Source organism: Equus przewalskii, chromosome 5, assembly GCF_037783145.1.
Source record: "Equus przewalskii isolate Varuska chromosome 5, EquPr2, whole genome shotgun sequence".
In the NCBI taxonomy this organism is placed as follows: Eukaryota; Metazoa; Chordata; class Mammalia; order Perissodactyla; family Equidae; genus Equus; species Equus przewalskii.
Window position 1 is genome coordinate 48,737,859 of NC_091835.1, and position 24,706 is coordinate 48,762,564.

The following is a 24,706-nucleotide window of genomic DNA, read 5'->3' on the forward strand; positions in this document are numbered from 1 at the left end:
AACAAAAATATTTTTCTTCCACTTCCCCTGTGCCCTGCCAAATCAGTTTGTCTTGGAACTGGACAAACAGGTCAGGCAAAAGAATAATGGGACAAAAATATGTTTGATGTTAAGAATAACAACATTTACTCTACTCAGTATGAGATAGTTTTGCCGTGTCTTATTTTGTTTTTTAAGGTTTCAACTGAAAGAAAGTTTGAAAAATCTAATTCACTTATTAAATATGTCCAATACTAGAAGATTACTGGTGGCTTATCTTTATTCCATGTCCCCCAAGCCAACTGAGATTTTCTATTGAGACTTTTACTTCTTTGTTCTGTATACAACTAAGAAAATTTTCTTTTGTTGTTAAATGAAAACTCTGCTGGGTGAACAGACCCACATCCAGTAACCAGTCCATTAATGTCCTTCCATGGGGCTTCAGACTACATTTTCACCTGCATTGCTCTGCTCCCCTTGTACAGTAACCTTCTACACATTCCACACCTCACACTCACCCACCTCCATACTCTCGGTCATGCGATTTGCTCACCTTGCAATATCCTCCTCTGGGTGTCTATATCCAGGTTCTACTGAAATGCCACATTCTCCAGGGAACCTCTCCTCTGAATTTGCATAGATTTTTACCATATTTCTCTTCTGATATCAGTTTATTCAAATAGTCATTCAGTCACTCAACAAACGTTTTTTGAGCTCATTTTGTATTTGATACTATGTTAGTGGTTGGGATTTCCTTGAAGACGTTTACAGTTCTACCTTGTATTTTGGTTATGCATGCACAGTTGTTCTTTCCTCATCTAGCCTGCAAACAACGTGAGGACAAGGAAGTATAAATCATCTCTGTAATTCCCACAAGATTTAAGCCTATTACTTGCACATGACAGGTGTTCAATATATATTGGTTGAACAAATGTGTTCCGTGAATGATGAGCAAATGAATGGATGAGTGAACTTTAATATAAAGTTATGATATAATACAGTGCGATGAAGCTGATGGAGTGTAGCATCTTACACTCCCTTTGTAAAACAGGGATAAAAATTGTAGGGTTTTATGAAAGACTACAAATAAAATATGCAAAGTACCCAGCACATCTTTGATGATCAATCAGCAGGTATATGACCATAGTAACTGTTCACAAACAAAAGAATGATATGGTCTTACAGTGTGTCCTTCTGTTGTAACAGCAAACCAGGAGGATTTAAAAAGAGAGACAGAGAGAGGGAAATAAAGATAAAGGTAGATAACAAAAGTGGGCACACAACAATATGGGAAAAGGTCCAAAGAAACAAAGAAGGAAACAGAATAATGACAATAATCTACCCAAATCCTAAATGGGATTTGTATCATTAGATAAACATTCCTGCTCCAATAACCAGTAGCACAAAAGCACTTTTCTTGCACAACCGCATCTAGTATTACAAAAATTTGACAGAACCATACAAGATGCAGGTTTGGAAATCCACCCTCTTCCCTGTGGGAACAGTCTTTTTGTTATTTAGAACAATGGTTGTGATCAGCAAAAAGTGGTACACAAATCCTAAAAAGGAAAGAGCAGGAAATATAGAAACAGCACATCTGGTAGAGTTTACCTGGGTTATAAGGAGTTTAGAAGAGTGAAAGCAAACTCCAAAATTCTAAAATGATAGAATTTAAGTAGCTGGAAATGTTACCCTCTATAAGCAAACTACATACTAATAAATTATTTTTAAAGTTGAAATCATAGACAAGCATAATAAAAAGGAAAACTAATTTTATCAAACAATTGTAGACAAATAAAAAAATCTCTTCGTCATCTTCATAGGCAAAGTGCTTTGATTATCTTCTAAACACGTGAATATGGGGCCTGTGTAATTGAAATGTTGAAATAATTAGGATGAGCTTCCGTGAAGGCTAGGAGGCTGTAGTCCTACCCACAGCTATAACTGTGAGAGAACCGTACTCTGGTTTGTGATAATTCACTTCCTTTTATTGAATACACACCTCCACTTTCAGAAATATGAATTATCTGAATAAGCAACAAGTCTCGAGCAGCACCCCTGACCAGAGTAAGCCCCCATAACTTTTCATAATTTGAAATTCATTCTTTTGCATTTTAAGGGCTTTTTAGTTTGAGTCCCTGATTAAAAGATGAATCCCTCTTGACGGGGAAATCCTTATCATTATCAACTAATACCCCAGCTAAAATTAGTTACCAGTTAGCTAAGAACAAAGCCCTTGAAGAATGGGATAGGTGCCTGGAGACAAGAAACATGGTGAGGCAAGGGGGAGCATGAGCTGTAAGGAAAAGAAAAAGGAGAAGCAGCAGCAGGAAAAGTGTAAGAGTCCTGGTCACCTTACAATTTCTCTGGTCGGGCTTTGGGGCCTCCAAACATTTGCAACCATTTTCCCACACACAGCCAGGCATGACCAGGATTTAAAGCACCAATTCTACTCTGGTTATAAAGATCCTGAATGTTAGCCTGGCCGAGGAGGTAGAGAAGGCTGACAGGACAAAACAGAGAAAAGAGCAAGACAACGGAAACCACCTGTTTCTCTGAAGCTTCGGCAGGCTTCCTCAGACAGTATTGGATCCTTCAGAGTGCTCAGGAAGCCCCTTTTTCCAGAACCCCTCCTGCAAAAACACCCCCGGAAAATTAAACAGGCTACAAAATAGAAGCAAACCCTTTGAGTTCCAGGAAATTCAAACTCAGTTTCCGGAGCTTTATTTGAATTTAGGTTTATAATTAGTATCTGTCTATATCAGGATATATGTCTAAGTGTATCCAACTTTCATAATATTAAAGCAAAATTGAGCATTTAAAGGATTGCCTTTTAAGATGCTGAAGAGCAAAAAAATCAACGGACATTGAATACTACTACAGTAAGGCCACTGGTATAGTAGGAAGGACAAGGTTTTGAAGTCCGGACCCTGGCTCTTTTTCAAAACTTTGCATACATTTCTTAACGTCTTTTAGCCTCAATTCCCTCATTTACATATGAAAAAAATATCTGCTTTGCAGACATGTGAAGATAGAGATAATGCATAAAAAGCACTTAGTATAAAATTATACCTGGCTATACTAGATTTAGCAAATTTTAGCTGTGACTATTACTAACTAAATTCTAGGAGACGGCATGAACCAACAGATGAGGTGTTAAAAAAATTACACAGCTTCACTACTTTCACATTTGGCCCCACCTTGATGCTAAGACTTGCGAGTAAAAAATCAGAAAAAAGTAAACCCGGGTCAAGATGTTTAGAAGATTCTAAAAGCTGCAACTGGTAAAATGCTGCAAGTGTAGAATTAGTCTTCCAGGGTATATTTGAATGTAGAAAAGACCCTTTTGTACTTCATTTTTGAAAATACCATAATACAACAATCTAATGAATGCTTAAATGCGGCTGCTTCAAGACGTAATGTGCTGAGGCTTTTTAAGACCTTTTAAATCTCACACTCTAGTACATGTTGCCCTTTTGGTATATTCAAGTTGAGAAGCCAAATGATCTAAAATGGATAATGCATTGCTTCACCACCAAAAATGAGTTTGGTCACTGTGACCAGTAATCTGAAGTAAATTATTTTTCCAACTATCATACAGGACGGGATCAGGATATAATGTATACACATCTTCAAAAATAGTTATAAGCATTACAGTCACATTTTACTATATGTTTTTATCCAGAACTTTGCCTCAGAAAAGCTTGGGTACTATTGCCACCCACATACTTTCCTTTCTAGTCTTTTCTAGGAATATACGTCTAAAACTTAATTGAGCCTTTAGAAATACCCACAAATGTGACCATAATTTCCAAATACAGGTGAGACTTACTCACAGTATTTGTTTAAGAGGTTAGCAAATGATCAATGTCCCAAGTGAAAAACAGAAACTTGGAATACAGTCAATGCTCTGCCCTCTTCTTTATGTATATAAACAATTTGTTCTCCCATGTAAATATGACAAAAGATAGTACAGCAAAATCAAAGATATGTTCACTACTCAAGTGTATTATTTCTGACATTTTACTCTCATACTGGGCAGGCCCTGGGAGTCTAGTAGTTAAGATTCAGCACTCTCATCACCACTATTTGGGTTCAATTTCCAATCATGGAACCACATCATCCATTTGTCAGTTGTCATACTGTGGCAGCTGTGTGTTGCTGTGACGCTGAAAGCTATGCCACTGGTATTTCAAACACCATCAGGGTCATCCATCGTGGGCAGTCTTCAAGGGAGCTTCCAGACTAAGACAGACTAGGAAGAAGGACTGGCCACTCATTTCCGAAAAAATTGGCCATGAAAACCCTATGAACAGCAGAGGAGCATTGTCTGGTATAGCGCCAGAGGGTGAGAGGGTGGCATAAAAAGACCAGGCAGGGCTCTGCCCTGTTCTATACAGGGTGGCCAGGAGTCAGAATCGACTCGACAGCACCAACGAAAAAAAAAGTTCATACTGAATTTAGATATTATGTAGTCCTACCAAATAGCCCCATTTACAATGGGTTTTAACACAAAGATTTACAGCACAAAAAATAGGAATGCATAAACCACAAATGACATTAGGAAATAAAGAAAACATCACATCCACACAGAAAAGAGATAAAAGAAAGAAAATGGATAGGAAAAGAAACCAGGACTTCTGCAAAATGAGGTGCTCCTGTGGGCTTTTCATAGTCCTACTTCCTGTGCTGTTTTTACATTTTAGAATGCAAATAAAATTTATACTGTTTCACTGGATTACCATATTATATTCTCATAAAGGTAGATGAAATTATAGATTGTTTTTGTCAAAAACAAAATTCTAATTTGTAAGACAAAAATGTTGGTGAACCAAGCCAACATACAACCCGGTCAACATTTTCCCATTCTTTTCCTGCACTGTCAACATTTTACGTCACACTTTTGGATGACATTTTGGAACACCCAAGCTGCTGCTGCCACATCTGAATTAATTCTAACCTTTAAACCCAAATAACCTAAATATCTCTGATGATTTGGGGACTGCCAAGGGACTGTCTAGGTAGATCTTGTTAGGCTTCCTAGAACTGACTCAAATAGGAGTTATTTAAATCTTCTCTTGCTGGATCCTAAGATTAGGAGATAAAAGATAAAAGATAAAAGATTAGACATCCATATGGCATATAACAAAAAATGAGCTAAGTGATGTAAGGGGCCTGTCACAATACATTACACATATTGTAAATTTCAATAATTGATAGCTACTGTTGCCTCTATTTTTAAACAAAATATCTGAAAAGTTATCAAGCTTGAGCTTCATCTTGTCCTCATTCTGCTTCTAGGTAGCTGTATTGAGTGACTCCCAAGACATTTTCTACTTTCTGTCCTCATTTCAAATATGGGACATGTAATGCTATTTATTTCCTGTTTTAAAATAAATAAATGGCTATTTTGAAGCCTTAAAATGCTACATAAATGTCTGAAATTATTGTCATCATTATTATAAATGATAAGTTCTACTTTAAAAATCTCCCTTTATTGAGTGGCCCAAATTTGACTCACATGCTTTTACTATCCTTACCAGTGCCCATCCTATGGAATTGATGACATCCCTCTAAAGCTAAGTCTACTCCCATGATTCATAAAGATATCTCCAGGTTAAATGGCAAAATATTATGTATGTGTAGAAAACATTTAAGTGGAAAAACTAGCGACAAACAGTACACCAAAGTGAAAGGATAGTTGAAGGAGGGCAAAATTATAATCCTGGGTCTTTTTGAGGAGAAGGCTAATGTTTATTGAAAGGGATATGTTATCGAAAAAAGAGCTTACAGTTGAAATAATCCACCCGAGGGCTCTCAAGCAATATTTACGTCAGAAACGGATCGCAAGTGCAATCACCTTGAACAAACAGGATTTATGCAGTCAGAAAATGTTAGAAAATAGCCTTATTCTTCTCCCTCCACTGCCTATCAAATTCATTTTCTGGGGCCAGTTCTTTTCCTGACACTAAATGGAATCTCAGGTCACGCTACTTTCTGTTGACTTCGAAAAGAAAAAAAATTGAAAGTCTTCTGGTCACGTTTAGTCCCACAAAAAGGCTCAGTTCTGTACTAATATATCTAGTTCACTTGGAACCATTTAAATTAAAACTTCTTTCCTCCCACAACAACATATCCAAATCCTATGGGAAAAAGGGGCCAGGTTGTTTCTCTATTATCTATGCCAGCTTCCCCCAGCCTCTCTCCACCTCCACGCACCCTTCTCTTCCCTGACTGTTGAACAGGCTGCTTCTGTCTCCTGAGTTGAAACTTACAATCACGCAGGAAATATCATCCTTGGCTTCTTTGGCCAGGACAAATATTTAAAACTGACCCTCTCTCTGGCCACGTTCATGGTTCTTTGGAGCTCCCACCCTTCATTCATGATCTCTCATCTCACCTGCAGTGTCCGCGGCAGGGTAAACGCTCCTCTGACTAATCACGCACAGTTTCTCCTTCATATTTAGACGCGCAGCATACACTTTTAGCCTCTTTCTGCTGAGGTCTCATCACTGCTCCATATAATCCTACCAATCCAGATCTAAGCCCTAAACTAGCTCCAGTTGACCCACCATTGACTGGGACGCTGCTCCTTTTTAAGTGTAGCCCTCTCTTCCTTCCACCTCCTGACAGGCAGATCCACCCACATCCTTTTGCCTTTTAAACGTCTTAAGCATGAGTCGGACACCCCTTCACTGTGTCCGCCAAACTTCAGAGAAAAGAATATAAAACCCTCTCAGCAAACTTCTTAAAGTCATGCTCTCCAAGCTTGAGGTCAGGAGAAAGAATACCCCACCTGCCCTGAAATTGAAACAGATGGTAGGCACCCACCATAGGAGATACGAAACCTTCTGTAATGCTAATCTGAGTAAAACAGCAAGTTTTGAGCAAAACAGAGGCAAACAATTCACTGGTACAAAACAAAGTCCATTACTCAATCCATTAAAACTGAAAGTGTAATAAATGATACATTCTTCAGTAATAATTCATCATGAAAAATACAGCTTGTTTAATAAATGACATTGATATCATCATTAGACCTCCAGTTGGAAAGAAAAGAGGGGTAGCCCTGCCTAATATTATGTTCAAAAATAGAAAGAGCAATAAATTAAAATTTTTAATGTGAAAAAATAAGCACATTTGAAAAAAACTAGGAAAATGTCAGGGTCAGAAAAAAATTTCCTCAAAAAGATAAAAAACCATAAATGATAATGGAAAAATTTACAGAGTCGACTTCAAAATAACACAAATTCGACAAAGGCAAAAAATACCATGTATAAGCTGAAAAAAAAGAGAGATGGAGATAATATTTGAAATATATGTGAGGCAGGGGTTTATATCTCTAATGGAAAAAAAAAACTCTTCAAATTGATAAGAAAATAAAGAAACGTGGGTATGAACCAGAATTCATAAAAGAGGAAATGCAAATGGACAAAAAAATTTATGAAAAGCTTTTTATAAAAGATGATAAATCTCACTAGTAAGCCAAGGAAATGCAATTCAAAACAACACAATATCCTTATTTTTTTCATATAATAAATTAACAAACTTTATTTTTTTCTGAGGAAGATTAGCCCTGAGCTAACATCTGCTGCCCATCCTCCTCTTTTTGCTGACGAAGACGGGCCCTGAGCTAACATCCATGCCCATCTTCCTCTACTTTATCTGTGGGACGCCTACCACAGCATGGCTTGCCAATCAGTACCGTGTCTGCACCCAGGATGCGAACCGTCAAACCCCGGGCCACTGAAGCGGAACGTGCCAACTTAACCTCTGCACCACCAGGTCAGGCCCTAAATTAACAAAATTTTTAAAGATTTATAACATCCAATGGAATGGAGTAGAGAAATGGTGGGGTTGTGAATTGCAGTACACATTGTTTCTGTAATTTCTCTTTTGGAAATCTATTCTATAGAAATGGACATATTCCTTCCTAAGGATATATAGGCCAAGAATGACTTAGATATACGTGCTGACGTAGAGGAATGTCCAGAGTACACGGTTAAATGAATACAGCAACAGGTCAAGTCACATAAGCATATAAAGACGATCCTATTCATGTGAATAAAAGTAGGGGTGAGCATACTATATAAATATATATAATTATATACGTTATATATATATTTTTTACATAAGCATGGAAAGAAATGTAAAATGATATGCACCAAATTGACCCATTCTTTTTACACTTTTATGTTACTTGGCTTTTAAAAAAAACAACTTTCTCATCTTTGAATTTTGAAAGAAAACTCCAGTGAACTGTGTGTGGGTGTGTGAAGTGTGTGTGTCTGTATAGTAGAGGCAACTAATGCTCAGGGGAGGGACAGGGAGATATGAAGAGCACAGGGACTGAGCAGAACCTGAAGGATGGAGTTGGAGGAACTACATAAACAAAGAGGGGCCTTTTAAGCCAGGGACAAAGCAGGAGGAAAACAACATTATCTGGAATCACTTAGATTCCATTCAAATGCTCCAAGCCACTTGTAACTACCTATTTGAAAAAAATCAAAATACATACCCATATGTTTGTATGTGATCAAGCAATATTATTACTATTCCACAATCCTGCATTAAATAGAATTGTTGTCACCATCAGGAAATCACAGACAAAGTAATCAGAAAACCCAAAGAGTGTTATATTTCTGAGTATTAACATGGACTTATATTTTTTCCAAGCAAACGTGACTGAATTGCAACCGACAACAACCCGCGTAAATGAACTCCTTTTACCTCAGCCTTCACCGACATCTCCATTCACTGCTGCTTCTATACTGTAAGATCATCAGATTTTTAAAAATTACATACTGAGAAACCGATATGAGAAAAGCTCTGCACACGTGAGCTGGAGCTTCTTGCTCTCCAGAGACTCAGAGCTGTAAATAAAGGGATCTTTGTTTGCATAAGTTTTAATCCTTTGATAAAGTTTCTTTGGCTCTGAAGGTTACGTAAAACAGGTTATAGAAAAGATTAGTCACTTGCAATCAGAGTCTCGTTTTTCCTCAGTTTTTTTTTTTTTGTAAACAATTAACCTTTATGTGGCTGTGGCTCCAGCTATAATATCGTGTTAAAAGATTACAGAAACACTCAGTTAATGAGTTGATGTAACTTAACTTGCTGAGCTTCAGTTTTCTCAGTTTTTTCTTTTCTGTGTTAACAAATCTTTTGCAAATTAAAGAGTTACTTACTGACTTATTTCTTTAGTGAATTAAGATGGTTATATACTGAGTTGAGTTCAATTTTCTGTGTAGCTGCATATCCTGATAACCTAAGAAAAGATGATACCAAAACAGGAATAAACTGGAAGCACCGAGTTGCTGTAGACAGGAAGTTTTATTTCTAGAGGATGCCCCCAACATTTCTGAACAGCAGACTGATCTGAGAAAACCAGTGTACCAGTTATTCTATCGGTAACCTGATAGCTGGACTGGATGAGTGAAAGATTAGGGGCCATGTCAGGTGCTGAGGTGGTCATATCAGGGTGGAATTTGGGATGGAGTGGAAAGGATGGTTGGATTGATATATGGAAGGGAGAAACACGACCAGCTGAACCCACCCACCGCACTGATGAGCTGTGATCTTGTGCGAGTTCACTAACCTCCATGTTTTAATTTATGCCATGGGATAATTACAGCACCTGCCTCAAAGAATTGCTGAGATTATTGTCCTTTTATTCAACAAATACTTGAGTGCCTAGTCTATGCCAAATACTATCCTAGGTGCTAAGGATATAATAGTAAGCAAAGCAGTCGACATCTCTACTTCACAGATTTTGTTTGTTCTGATTGAAGGAAAGAAGAAAACAAACAAGTCAACATAATAAGATGGCAAGGAAATCTTTCCCTTCACTACGTCCATTTAATAAATACATTTAGAAAGCTGTAAGGGGTTGTGTGTGTACGTGTCTATATGTGTGACTACTTAACAACCAAATAATTAGAACATTTTTTTCTCGCAAGATAACATTTAGTCATTCTGAGGTATTACTTGTACTGCTCCTCAGCCTCTGTGAGTGAGATTTCTTTCATTGTTTTCAACCATTTCAGTTGTTTGAAGAAGGACAGACACAAAATTGTCTGCTCGTCCTGCAGCCCTGTGGACAAAATCTGGGAGTTGTCTCAAAAGTGAGGGAGGGGATGGGAAAGGCTCTCATCCCTTCTGTCACCTCGTCCAGTGGACATTCTAACCTTTCATTTCTCCTAAGAAGCCCCAAGAGGCAGGGTTGTTTTCTATTCTCTGGTAGTAATGATAGTTACTTATTGAATATTCATTACGTGCTACAAGCCGTTCTGAGATCAGTAACATGTTAACTCTTTTAACTCTCTCAACGAATTCATCAGGACACTGGGGCACAGGCAGGCTTTAACGGCCCGAGATCCTGAGATCCTACGGTGAGTACACAGGAGGGAAGGGATTTACGCCCCAGCCGCTCAGCTTCAAACAGTGCGCTACGCTGCCTCACGGTAGTTGACATTAAGTTAGCAAACAAGTGAAAAAAGCATTAAAATAGCAAAAGAATTGCGTGTTCTTTTTCTTTCTTTTGTTGCAATATATATAAACTATCTCTTAGAGTGTTCAAAGACTAAGAGAACCATGCTCCTGAAAAAATATAATAGTTTGTATATCCTATCTTTTCTCAAAAGAAAACATAATCACATAACCAGTGTCCAAAAACACCTCTCCCCCATGCCAGGACCACCACCCCTCGCCTACCCCCACCCACCTCCCGTCCCTGCTTCTCCATCTTCTGGCAGGTTCATCTAAAGGTTTTATGAAACAATTTAGCGTGATAATTTTTGGAAGGCATAAGTGCCGTGAAGAGAATTAGAGTGATGGGATTGAGAGTGTTCAAGGGTCTAAGTTTTGGGGGTTTGTCTGAGAAGGTCCATGAAGAGATAATGCTTGACCTGAAAATCAGGGTGTAAGAAGGAGCAACTGCGTGAAGATCTACAGATAGATGCCTCGAGGCTCGTGGGAGAGTCCAAAAACTCTGGGGCGGAAGAAAACAAGCCTGGTGTATCTGAAGATTCACAAGAAGGCTGGTGGAGTTGAAGCAGAGTGAGCTATACTCACTGAGGAGAGAAGTGGACAAGAGGAAGCTGGGGCGCTGAGCAGAGGCCAGAGCACAGACAGCGCTGATGCGCAGCAAGGAGTTAGGACTGTATTCTACCGAAAATGGGAAGCTGCTGCAGGATGGGAACAGGGAAAGCACTCGATCAAATTTATATTTTTTAAAAAGCCAATTTGGCTGTTGTGTAGAGAAAGGGCTGGGCATGAAAACCAAGAGTGCAGCCAGAACATTATTGGAACAGTCTAGGCAAGAGATCTCCAGCGGCTTGGATAAGGGTGTTGGCACTGGCTATGCACCCATTCAGAAGGTTTGGGAGACAGCCTGAGGGATTTTCTGATGGTTTTCTAGGAGCCTTTCCATAGGGAAGTGTTTAGAAAACTCTGTGGCAACTCCGAGGACAAGGGTTCTCAGCTAAGCTGAGACTGTTTAGAGATAGCGAAGGCACTAGATTGTTTTCTCCAGTATGTTAGCCATTCTGTTAAGTTTTTACACAAAATAATTTCCTCCATGTCTTAGATGGGCCTGCCCAACATACACAAAAGTAACTGCTGTTGTATAACAAACGGACTTAATAACCATAGGGAAAGTATATTTAAAACATTGACAATTGCCCCTTGGTCATAAACAACATGGTCTTCTTTTGCTCCTCTCTATTGGCCATCCTTTCTTTTTTTATTCAGAAACAATGCCTCTTCTTTGAATAAATATCTACCCAAGGTCATCATCCCTCTCTCAGCAGCAGTGAAACACAGTCTTTTGATCTGTCACTGTTGACTCTGGCTCTGTTTCCAATATTTGATGTGATTTCTTAACTTTCAGTACTATCTCACCACATATAACGTGCCCAAAGACCCATGCATATGCTCTTCTGCACTTTGCTGGTGAGTCCACCAGAGACCTTAAATTATTCACTAAAGAAGTGTCCCAGCCCCTTCTCGGCAGATGAAAATCCAGCATGGTCAGTATCATGTCGAAGATAATAGGTCTCATAAGTTGCCGAGTAAAAGTTCTAGGCAGGCATATGAATCCAGAAAGCTGGTTATCCTTTCAGTGTGTGTGTGTGTGTGTGTGTGTGTAGCGGGGGTTATGGACAAGATAGAACACAGTCACTGCAAAAAGTGAGCTTGTTATTCAGTCTAAAAAACAAGATAGAAAAAAATATGTCCAAAGATCCCCAAAGTGATCCTAAAACAATTTCTGAATGGTGATAGACTAAAGCTTACATTTGTTTTTAAATAGCTTCACGCTTACCAATTCACAGGCTGTCAAGGCGTAGTAGACAGACGGAGCTTGCAGACCGCTCTCAAAAAGGCATGTTGGGTTCTGAAAGCACTGATAAGTCCACTCCCCAAAGAAAACTGAGAAGCCCTCTTTAAACTCTTTTAACTGTTTGCTTTCCCTAAATCCTCATCTGAAATTTGCAACTCCACAGATAGTGTTATTTGATGATAATGCCATTGTAAAGATTCCTACAGCTTCGATCATAAGTTTCTGTTTCTTCTCACAGTGGGAGACGCAGCAGCTCTTGGGGGATCGCTCATTCAAACCTACGTTCTGGCCTAACTACCATCTCACCATGCTGGCAAGCACGTTGTATTGATATCCCCCTACTAGAAGATACAGAGGCTGACCGCTGGATGGAGAGTATTGAACAGGGTTTAGCAAACAATGCTTTGGGGCCAAATCTGGCCTGTCTCCTGTTTTTGTAATTAAAGTTTTATCAGAACACAGTCACACTCGACCACTTAACTTTTATCTATGGCTGATTTCATAACTACAACAGCAACATTGAATAGTTGCAACAGTGTTCTTACAGCCTGAACAGCCTAAAATATTTACTATTTAGCCTTTTTTAGGAAAAAAGTTGGCTGACCCCTGGTTTAGAATAACGCTTGTGGTAGCCGTAGTGCCAGTTTGTGGTAGTGTCAGGAGAAGTTTTGGTAAAAATTGGGACTAACAGTTAAACAGATACTGACGTGAAGTACTGGAACGAATTCATGTGTAGCTGGTGACCCGCTCCCATCCTCGCCTTTGAAAATAACCTTTGAGATCATGGTTCTGTCTCTGAGTTGTACAGTACAGAAGCTTCCTCCAGAGTCTGCACATCCTGCTTACATGTCTCTGAACGTCAATCACATTATGTGTGTTCTCTTCACCCCGTTGCACAAGTTCTTTCCTCTCAGTGAGCACTGACTAGCCAGACCTGGTCCTCCATAATTTTTTTCTGTGCTCTATTTTTAAAATGCGGAAAGTAAGGCTTTTAGGAAATCCTTCATTTGGAAAAAGATTCGGTTTATGAACCTCAGGAACACAGAATTAGATTAATCATTCTCCTTGGTTCGCAACTTGATCTCATTGTTGTCCATGCAGGTTTTATTTATAAAACCTAAAACCTTGTCAATAAACTGTATCTAACCACCTGGGTCTCCCCCACCAACCTCCCTCCTGTCTCATTCAGTCCAAGGTAACCGTCCAGCTGAATCTTGTGTTTGTTGTGAATCTTTTGTTCATCATCCCTTTGCTTTCATTTTTATATAGTTTTGCATTTATGAATATTCCTAAAGAGAGTGAGTGTGTGTATGTGTGGACACAAGCATGGGTGTACATATTTAATTATTTTAAACTTTACAAAGAGAGTTTCAGCCTGTACATAATTCAAGGGACTCAATGTTTTCACTTATTGCTGACTCATCCATCTTGTTACATACTACATCATTGTACTTAATTTGTTTTTATTGCTACATAAAACTCCATTGTGTGAACGCACCTCAGTTAAGTCATCTGCTTTCCCTTGATGAGTGGGTTTGTGAGATAATAGAGAATATATATTAGTCTCCGCCCCCGTTGCTGGCACAGAGCTCCTGAAACCCTTGTAATTGCCTAAGTGATAAGAGCACTAGGAGCACCTCTTGTTCTAATGCTTGTCTTTGACGTCATCCCTGACACAGGGCTCTGGAAACCTTTGTAAATTCCTGAGTGATGAGAACACTAGCAGCATCTTTTGCTCTATTGAGGTGACTCTGGATGGTGCCTGGAGTGGGGCTGGTCACCGGAGTGACCAAGCCATGATTAGAAGGTTGGAATTTTCAGCCCCATCCTCCAAAGCTGGGAGAGGGGCTGGAAATGGACTTAATAATTGATCGTGCCCTGGTGAGGAAGCCTCCATAAAAACCCAATAGGAGAGGGTCTGGACAGCTTCCAGGTTGGCGAACACATCCACACTGAGAGGGTGATGCCCCCCAGCTCCATGAGGACAGAAGCTCCTGCACTCAGGACCCTTCCAGACCTCACCCTATGTATCTCTTCATCTGGCTGTTCATCTGTATTCTTTATTATATCCTTTAATAAACTGATAAAATGTAAGTAAGTGTTTTCCTGAGTTCTGTGAGCTGCTCTAAGAAATTAATCGCATGAAGGATGGGGTTTGGGGCACCTCCAATTAATAGCTGGTGAGTCAAAAGCCCAGGTGATAACCTGGACTTGCGATTGGCATCTGAAGTGGGGGAAAAGAGGACAGTCTTATAGGACTGCATTCTTAACCTACGGGATCTGATACTATCTCTCAGTAAATAGTGTCAGAATTAAGTTGAATTGTAGGACACCTAGCTGGCGTCACAGAGAATTGCTTGGTGTGGGGAAAAAACCCACAGATTTGGTGTCAGAAATATTGTGAGTGTGGTAGTAGTATAAGAATAAAGGAGACACACAGGAAAGAAAGACGCAGGAGGGAAAACCTGGGTGGTTTCTCTTACACAGGGTGATTAGCACTTCTACTTCTGTCCTCTTTGTCTATTGGCTCTTCTTTTATATTTTCCTAATTTTTTTGTCTTTTTCTTTCTTCTAGAACATTTCTTCAATCTAGTCTTTTTCATTACTGCATTCCTTAAGCTTTATCCTTTCTGCTCTATTCATTATGCCAATTATTTTTCATACATAGTATTCCTTCTTTGTTCTTTTTATGTTTTATTGTTCTTTTTTCATATTGTTAATAATCATTCTTTATCTTTTTTATTATATTTATCACGAAAATTTTAATTTTTGCTGTATCTCTTCTAATACTCTCCTTCTGTTTGTATCTATAACCTACTCTGTTGTTTTCCCTTTCAAATAGTTATGCTCTCAAATGTCTTGTAATTTGAGGCTTGAAGCTCATTTTACCTGGGAGATATTGGCTAATTTGTCAGGCAGCGCTAGGAAGAAAAACCAGACCTCCTTTTCTATCAGCCACAATTAAATCAGAGGTGGGAAATGATGTACCCATGGATATAGGATCCCAGACACAAAGAAAATACAGATCATTCCTTCCTCTAAAAAATAATTCTTCAGGTCAGGTTTCTATTATTTGCTCCTAGGTGTAAATAGCATTAAGAGGAAATATTCTTTAGACTGTAATCACCTGAACCTGAGAAGAGGGGTGTGTGCTCTAGGCAGGCACAGCACACAGGGCCTGGCGCTCAGTGGAGTCCCAGTCTCAGTTTAACGGTCTGCTGTTCCTTCTGCAATTTTAACAAAGGGCCCCAAATTTTCATTTTGAACTGGGCATTCTCATCACAAATGAGGGAGTAAAACAAGAAAAATAATAAGCCATTGGATTTAGGAAACAAGGGATCCAACTAAAGAGAATGAACTTTTTGCGATGGCAACGAAGAGACACTCCTGTGCAATAAGAATGGGGAGAAATAATTTAACTGAATCGGGAGGATGAATAATTCTAGAAGGGAAATTTCCAAGGAAAAATCAAAACCCATACATTACTGGTGTGTTTGAAGTTATTGAGCTGGAATATTAAATGTTGAAACTTCATGATTTAGAATGTTAAGTGTTTGAACTTACTAATCTAGAATATAAGCTCCATGAGGGCAGTAAGTAGCACATAGTGGTACCTAATATATTTCCTATATTCTTGTCATACTTTCATTTTTTGGACAATTTAGGAAGAAATTAGTGGTAGGAACAAAGAAAACTAAGAAAATAAAAAAGCAAGGCAATTATTAACTCCAGGAGAAACAGAAAGTTTGTACAAGAAAAGAAATGTAATGATAGTGCAATATAAGCTGTGAATAATATTTACATAGTTATAACTTTATAAACATTGAATATTTATTTAATCAAAATTATACTTGCCTATACTGGGATGCTATCAAGAGGAGTATTGTATGTGTAGATATATGAGAAAATATGTAGAATGGGTTATTTAAGAGAGTTACATCTTCCACAGGAGGAAGTAGATAAAAAGCAGACAGCCAGTTATTAGTCAGAAAAAAAAAGAGGTGATAACAGAAAAAAACAGCAAAAAATATTGAAAATAATTGCCTCAGATGAGGCAAATTTGGAAATGGAAAAAAGTGACAAAGACTATTATTTTTGTTGCAATTCTTATAAAATTATTGACATGTACATTCATAATTTGATACTTATAAAAACAATTTTTTAAAAAATTTAAAACAAAATACCACAAATAAAAACTATATGGAACTAATATACTCAATAACCAAAATTATGTGCAGGATGAGAGTTGGTGGATATCAAAGAGAAGTTAAATCACACTAAGTTCCTGAACTTTTTTGGAAGGATGTTGAAAACATTGACAAATTTTAGACCTTATTAGAAAAGTGTAATATACATATATATTAAAATGTAAAGATAATCAATAAACTTAGAGAAACAGAACATTGAGCTTTGCTTCTAGCGTTATGTCAGATGAGAGCACTGAGAGACTTTCCCACTACAGAACACCCAGCTTCTGGAAAGATAACATACTTTTCAATATGCCATGGCTCTCCATAGAGGTGGGGGCAGTCTACAAGGATGGTAAAACTTTTCGTCCCCAGCCCTACTCCCAACCTGCACCTGGATTGCTCTAAGGATGAAGACAATGGCAATACTAGTATTGTGATATTGCACTTAGTCCAGAAGCAACAGAGAGAAGCTAAACATGAGACTCCTACACTGACCAAAACTCAAGAGGAAGGCTCCAAGTCAGTGGCGTCCCTGGGTGCCTGCAGAAGGAGAAGGAAGTCCTATCTGGAGAAGAAGCTTCTTCAATTTAGTTTCATGATTACGATTAAATAATTAGCTCCACAAACAATGGAAAGGCAAAACTTTTTGAGTATGGGTCAGAAGAAATAACAAACAGAACCAGACTACTGAGAACTGCAAATATTGGAAATCTAAGGCACAGAATATGAAACAGTCATGTGCAAATACTAGGAAGTCTGCTAAAACAGAAAATTTAACTATTGACACATGCAACAAGTTGGATAGCTCTCCAAAGAATTATGCTGAGTGAAAAAAGTTAATCCTAAAAGGATTGTTGTACTTATTGTTTTATGTTTATTGTATTTATTGTCTTATTCCATTTATATAACATTCTTTAAATAAAAGAATCATAGAAATGGAGAGCAGATTAGCGGTTATCTGGGGTTTAAGGAGGGGATGAGAGTGGTGGAGAAGTGGGTGTGGCTGTCAAAGGGAAATGTGAGGGGTCCCTGTGGTGATGAAAGTGTTCAGTATGGTTGTGATATTGTGCTATGGTTTTTCAAGATGTTACCATTGGGGGAAACTGGGTAAAGGTATGTGGATCTTTCTGTATTATTTCTTACAACTGCATGTGAATCTTCAATTATCTCGGTATGAAAAGTTTAATTTTATTTTTTTATTTTTATTTTGTGTTCCTGATAATGTCTATTTTGCTGATCTTTTTTTTTCTTTTTTGAGGAAGATTAGCCCTGAGCTGACATCTGCTGCCAATCCTCCTCGTTTTGCTGAGGAAGACCGGCCCTGAGCTAACATCCACGCCCATCTTCCTCTACTTTATTTGTAGAACACCTACCACAGCATGGCTTGCCAAGCGGTGCCATGTCCGCACCCAGGATCCAAACTGGTGAACCCCGGGCCACTGAAGCAGAAGGTGTGCACTTCACTGCTGCGCCACCGGGCCGGCCCCGTTGAAAAGCTTAATTTTAAAAAAGCATGAAAAAATTACATGAAATTCAAATTTCAGTGTCCATAAAAAAGTTGTAAGGGAACAGAGTCATGCTAATTTGTATGTTTATTGTCCACGGCTGCTTTCATGCTTCAGTGACAGAGTTGAAGTTACGAGAGAGACCATGTGGTCTGCAAAGCCAAAAATATTGACTATCTGGCCCTTTACAAGAAAAGTTTACTGACTCTTGATCTAGATAGATCAACCTTCATGCTGAGGTAGATAAAAAATATAAATATATATATGTGTGCTTATAAAAAATAGTATACATATATGTACATATGTATTATATATGTATAGTACATATACATGTACATACTATTTTTTATAAGCATATATATATAAAATTTACTGACCAAAATCTAGCAGAAGATAAGATATGATGTAAACTTAGCATTTAACCATTCGTTGCTGCTTTTGTCCTAAAGACATTTTTTGTCTGGCATAACAATTAGAAAACTGATCAATTTCGGTGGAATGTGGAGGCAAAAGCCTGACTGTAGCGGATTTAAGAGAAAAGGAGCGAAGAAATATTTCTGCAAAGGGGTCACTAATGACTAGGGTGACTTTATGTCCAGCCTTGCTCAGGTCAGTTCTGACTCATGCCTATTGTCTTAGCATCATAATTAATAGCCATTCCTTTCTCAGTTTTAGAAAAAGTCAATTATGCATAATAACTTATATGGTCAACCTACCAACGACCTCTCCATAGTTAAATCTAATGGACATTTCTCAGTCTTCTCTTATTTGGCTGATGAGTGGCATTTGACAAAGTCTATCATTCTTTTCCCTTGGAAACTCTTCATTGGGCTTCCAGGACACCACATTCTCTTGGTTGCCCTTCTATCTTACTGGTGACTTATTTCAGTCTCCTCTTCTGCATAATTTCCTAACACTGGAATACCTCATGGTTCAGTCCTTGGTCCTCTTCTCTACTCCATCTATACTTAGTTTACTTGGTGATCCCATCTAGTCTAATGGGTTTTAAATACTCCCTATGGGCTGAACATTCCCAAACAAATATATCCAGCCCAGACATTACTACCAAACCTCAGATATATGCCTACTCAATACCTCTGGATCTCTAGTGGACACATCAAAAGACATATACAAAATAGAACTGATCTTTCCCTTTCCCCTTCTCCCTACTCCAAAAAAAATAAAAGGAAAAAAATATCCTGTTTCACCTGCGGGTTTCCCCATCTCAGAGGATGGTATGTCATCCTATCATCCTTCTGGATATGTAAGCCAAAATCTTTGGAGCAATACTTGCTTCTTCTCTTCCAGCCCTTCTCTCCCAGCATTCAATGCTGATTTTGCCCAGAGGACATTTTTCCAACCTAAGATAAACAACTGCAAAATGGATCAGTTTCTGTGGATTATGGGGACAAAGCCCGACTAGTTTAAGAAAAAGGGAGAGAAGAAATTGTTCTTCAAAGGGGAAAAAAAATGCTCTTTACAGAATTGCTAATGACTGTAATGATCTTATGTCCAGTTTTGTCCAGGAAAGTTCTGGCTTATGTCTCTTGTCTTGGCACAATACTTAACAGCATCCCTTTTCAGTTTTAGAGATGTCTAGTATGGAAGATAGCCAGCCCTGGGTCTAGAGGTTAAGATTCTGCCCTCTCACTACCGTCACCCAGGTTCTTTTCCTGGTCAGAGAACTATACCACACATCTGTTGATTGTCATACTCTGTCAATGGTGCGTTGCTGTGATGCTGAAAGCTATGCCACTGGTGTTTCAAACACGAGCAGGGTCACCCATGATGGACAGATTTCAGAAGAGCTTCCAGACTAAGACAGATGAGGAAGAAAGACATAGCCACCCACTTCCAAAAAAAATTGGCCATGAAACCCCGATGAATAGCAGCAGAGCATTGTCTGATACAGTGCTGGAAGGTGAGAGGATGGCACAAAAAGACCCAGCAGGGTTCCACTCTGCCGTGGACAGTGTCATTAAGAGTTGGAATGGACTTGATGGCACTAACAAAGTATGGATGATAAAAATCGTATGGTCAACCTCGCCAAATCCTGTTGATTCTTCCTTTAAAATAGTTCCGGAATCCAAAAACTTCTTATTGATACAAGCTATCATCTCCTCTCACCTGTGGCATTTTGTCTCTGCTTCTGACCTGGCCTTCAAAGCATGTCGTTCTTATGTTCAAAGGCCTACAAGGACTCCTCGTTTCATTAAATTAATGCCAAAATTCTTACATGGCCTACAGAGCTCTACTTAATCTGCCCACCCCCTTCCTAATCCTCTCTCACCTCATGTCCTACTTCTTCCTCCCTCAGATACTGTCGTCCAGCCAGGTTGGCCTCCTCGCAACGCCTTGTTCATGCCAGACGTGTTCCCATTTTAGGGCTTTGTACTCATTGCCCATCACCTTGTCCCTGCTCCATCACCTTTAACACTCTTCTCTCAGACATCCACATGGCTCTGTCACCTCCTTCATGTCTTAGCTCAGATACCATCTTTTCAACGAGACCTACCTATTGACCTTAATTAAAATTGTAAACAGCACACCTCCACACATATTATTGAGCCCACTTTTCTTGTTCTAATTGTTTTCCACACCCTTAGCACTTGTTAACATACAACCCTCTATACTTGTGTGGTTATTTTATTGTCTGTCTTTCCCTGGTAGAGCAGACATGTTTGTTTGTTTTATCCACTGATATATATCTAGGCACTAATAAGTGCTTGAAACAATGCCTGGCACATAGCAGGTGCCTGGTAAATATTTGTTAAATGAATAAATGAATGAAATTATGAATATTTAAAGACTTTCAAATTACATTAGAATGGTCATACTGATTTGCATTTGCGTAACCTAAATGGACATCTTTTAATTCATTTTACTATATTTTTCATTACAAAAGTAAAACATGCCTACTGAGCATATTGGCTAATTGTGATTAATACAAACTTCTATGAAAGTGAAGAAATAAATTCAGACTTGGAAATTTACCATATTAAATCATTAAATAGAATCCCTGGTGACTAAGGGGAAGACAAAGCCATTGACTTGGAAACAGTTCTATTTATATAACTATTTGATATCTCAATTAGATCTAGATATAAATATAGATCTGCAGATACAGATCTAAATGTAGATATACATATAGATACACATGGGTATTAATTATAAGTTGGTCTGCACAGTGGCCTTCTTCCTGCTCTCTGCTAAGCATCCTCAAAATAGAAAGGGTAGCAAATCAAAATCTGTGTCTGATAAAATATGGCATGCCCTCTCACGACGTAAACTCACAGAAAGGTTATTTTGGACTGGATCTGCAGGAGCGATTAACACGAATTGACACCAGTGCGGTCAGGAATGGTACAAGGAAATCAAACCGTCAGTAAGGTCCCCAAATTACAAATCACATCATGCCTACAGCAAAATATTTTGCAGATAAATCACAGTGAGAATTGCCAGTATAAATCATTGAACTCCTTTGAACCAAAAGCAATTTATTGGACTTTGCAAATGATACAGAATGTTGCCTTCAGTTTTGTATACTTTCAAATAGCATATTGAAGGGAAATCAGAGATGAGCAATAAGAATAAACATGGCTTAAAGATATGATATAATAGGAGTGAATCAAATCTATCCATCGCTAGGTAATTACATAAAAGGGGACTACGTTAAGATTATGTTCAGGGGCCGGCCCGGTGGTGCAGCAGTTAAGTTCACACGTTCCGCTTCTCAGCGGCCTGGGGTTCGCCAGTTCGGATCCCAGGTGTGGACATGGCACCACTTGGCAAAAGCCATGCTGTGGTAGGTGTCCCACGTATAAAGTAGAGGAATATGGGCACGATGTCAGCTCAGGGCCAGGCTTCCTCAGCAAAAAGGAGGAGGACTGGCAGTAGTTAGCTCAGGGCTACTCTTCCTCAAAAAAAAAAAAAAATGATGATGTTCAATGATAAGCAACAAAAAGCTAACAGTGGCTTAAACATACAGAGATTTATTTGTCTCAGGCAAGAAGAGGCCTGGACGTAGGCCATCCAGGGCTTGAAAAGGGCTCACTTCAGCCTTTAGAGAAGGATCTTTCTGTCTCCCCCCTCCACATCATTAGCAAATATATCTTTATTTCATTCTTGTGATCTCATGACCGCAAGATGGCTGCTCTACTCCTAATCTCACATCCACATTCCAGACAGGAAAAAAGAGGAAGAGAAAAGGGGGAACTGGCAGTACCTGTATCAAGAGAAAAAAGGCTTTCCCCGAATCCCTGGCTGACTTCTACTTACTCATTGGCCAGAACTGTCACACGGCCACCTCAGCTGCAAAACAGTCTGGAAAGACAGATATTTTTAGTTAGCACATTGTCAATTCAAACAAAATAGGGATTCTGTTAATAAGGAAGAATGTATATTCGACAGGCAACTAGGAGCAGATGTGCTGATAAAGGCAGTATAGAAAGGGAAGAGAACTTCATAGAGAACGGAACTTTGAGAAATGAGTGCATTCGGGCCAGAAGAAAATGGATCATCACAGGAAAGAGAGAAAAGGGACCTAGAGATGTAAAAGAAAAATAGGAATAGCGTTAAAAGTTATTCATGTTTTACAATATTACTAGGTTTGTAAAAGGTTTTGGCACATTTCCAAATTACCTTTGAATGGGAAGAAGGTAGTTACATTATGATTCCATAAGTCTTGGTCACTTGATAATTGACATTAACAGTCCTTTTCAACTGGAGCATTGATAAATACAGAAAACGATAATGTAGGTTCCTATGGCAGATGCCTGGGACAAAAGAAAGGAGGGAATAAATGGCTGTCTGATTCTCTACAAACACCAGATGCTATGACTATTCTATACCTGATAAAACTCTAGATTACTTCAAAGATGTCAAAAAATGAATCATAAGGGCTAGCCCAGTAGTGTAGAGGTTAAGTTCACATGTTCTGTTTCAGTGGCCTGGGGTTCATGAGTTTGGATCTAGGGCACAGACCTACACGCTGCTCATCAAGCCATGCTGTGGCAGCATCCCACCTACAATATAGAGAAAATTGGCACTGATGTTAGCTCAGGACCAATCTTCCTCATCAAAAAAAAAAAAAAAAAGAATCATAACATAGCCAATTGATGTGTCTCTTTAAACAAACGTTTCATCTTCCTGAGGAAAAAGTTTTTCCTCTGTGAATGCAATTTCTCAGCCACAATAATAACAACAGTTTTGGGTGTTATATAAAACGTTTTTCTAAACAGCAGTGCTTTAAAATGTGATCCGTACAATGAAAGACTTGACCCAAACCAAACCAGAAATTAGTTAAACTTATATCTCCCAAGTCTAATGATGAATTGAGCATTTCTCTTCTCTTTTAGCTCGATGTGTTTGGGCAAGCTCAATGTGAATCATTGTTGTTACCATATATGAATTGGTTGACGACCATTTTGACAGCTAAAATTCTAAAGGCTCACATAAACCTGAAAATATTTTCAAGACTAAAAAAGAGAAATTTACTTAAACTTTCATATAAATCTGTTTTGGGTTAACGTAAACTTGAAAAAAAATGAATGAATAATGCAATATTTGCAGTATTATTTGAAACAACAGAATTTCTTTCTTTTGAAAATGGATAAATTATATGAAATATACAATCTATTTCTAATGACAGTATTTTATATCAACTGAAATAAAACAGCCATATCCATTTGACACCATAATTTAACATTTTTGTAATTTGGAAGGAAATATGCTTTACCTTCTTTATACTTTCATTTATTTTGTGGGAAATACAAGTGATTTCAGTAAACAAAAAATATAAATACAAAGTGTTGTTCCTTTCTATTGCCTTAGGATAAAAACCAGCTGTGGAAATTATTTTATGTATTAATAAGAAAATCTGAATTTCTTTTATCTTCAATGTAGCTGATGTTAAAATGTCTTATCACTAAAACAGAAAATAATTAAGCATCAAGATAATTAAATAATTCCTTCAAGTACTATCACAATGATTTTATATGTGGAAAGCATAGCAATTAACAAACAAATGCCATGGAATATAAGCAGAAATGTTTTATTCAAAAATAGCGTGAAAGTGGGGCCGGCCCAGTGGCGTAGCAGTTAAGTTTGTGCACTTCTCCTCAGCAGCCAGGGTTCACCAGTTCAGATCCTGGGTGCAGAGCTACGCATTGCTTATCAAGCCATGCTGCAGCAGGGGTCCCACATATACAATAGAGGAAGATGGACACGGATGTTAGCTCAGGGCCAATCTTCCTCAGCAAAAACAGGAGGATTGGCAGCAGATGTTAGCTCAGGGCTAATATTCCTCAAAAATAAAAAAGTATGAAAGCTATATGGTCCAAACCTAATATTCTTTATTTATAGAGTATACAGAAAAGGATACGCACATTGTGTTATAAAACATTTCACATTATGAGGGGCACCTTTTAAAAATTTTAATCATGATTCAAAAAGCTTATAAGGCTAAAGAGAATTCCAAATATTCTATAATAGAAAAAAGAAGTAGATAATAAAAAAGAATTTATATTTGACTTTGGAACTTACTTATAATTTAATGAGTGTTTTCTTGTAATACAGATTGAAATTGAACTATGGAGCTCCATTGTATGGCTTGAGAAGCCCTTGGAAATTTTATAAAGCAACCAAATAGAGTTAGAAACCACAGAGGAAGGCTACCTATTTTAATAAACAGCCCA

At 38.3% G+C, this 24,706-nt stretch overlaps 1 protein-coding gene and 1 long non-coding RNA gene across 13 annotated transcripts in view; one reads left to right on the forward strand and one right to left on the reverse strand.

Moving 5' to 3' along the window:
• The window catches only part of SLCO1A2 (solute carrier organic anion transporter family member 1A2), a 118,272-nt gene extending 109,368 nt beyond the window's left edge, over positions 1 to 8,904 (reverse strand). For 3 of the 12 annotated variants that reach the window (XM_070620772.1, XM_070620763.1, XM_070620760.1), the window contains exon 1: positions 8,710 to 8,850. The gene's annotated coding sequence lies outside the window, so the exon portion shown is untranslated. Of the gene's footprint in view, positions 1 to 2,526; positions 2,613 to 6,379; positions 6,627 to 8,709 lie in introns of those variants that run through there. The other 9 variants (XM_070620761.1, XM_070620759.1, XM_070620786.1 and 6 more) reach the window with 6 other exon arrangements.
• Positions 8,905 to 10,164: 1,260 nt separating this feature from the next.
• Positions 10,165 to 20,982, forward strand: LOC139083528 (uncharacterized). The gene is made up of 3 exons (XR_011540331.1): positions 10,165 to 10,367; positions 12,555 to 13,511; positions 17,769 to 20,982. It is a non-coding gene; the product is annotated as an uncharacterized lncRNA (long non-coding RNA).
• Positions 20,983 to 24,706: the final 3,724 nt, after the last annotated feature.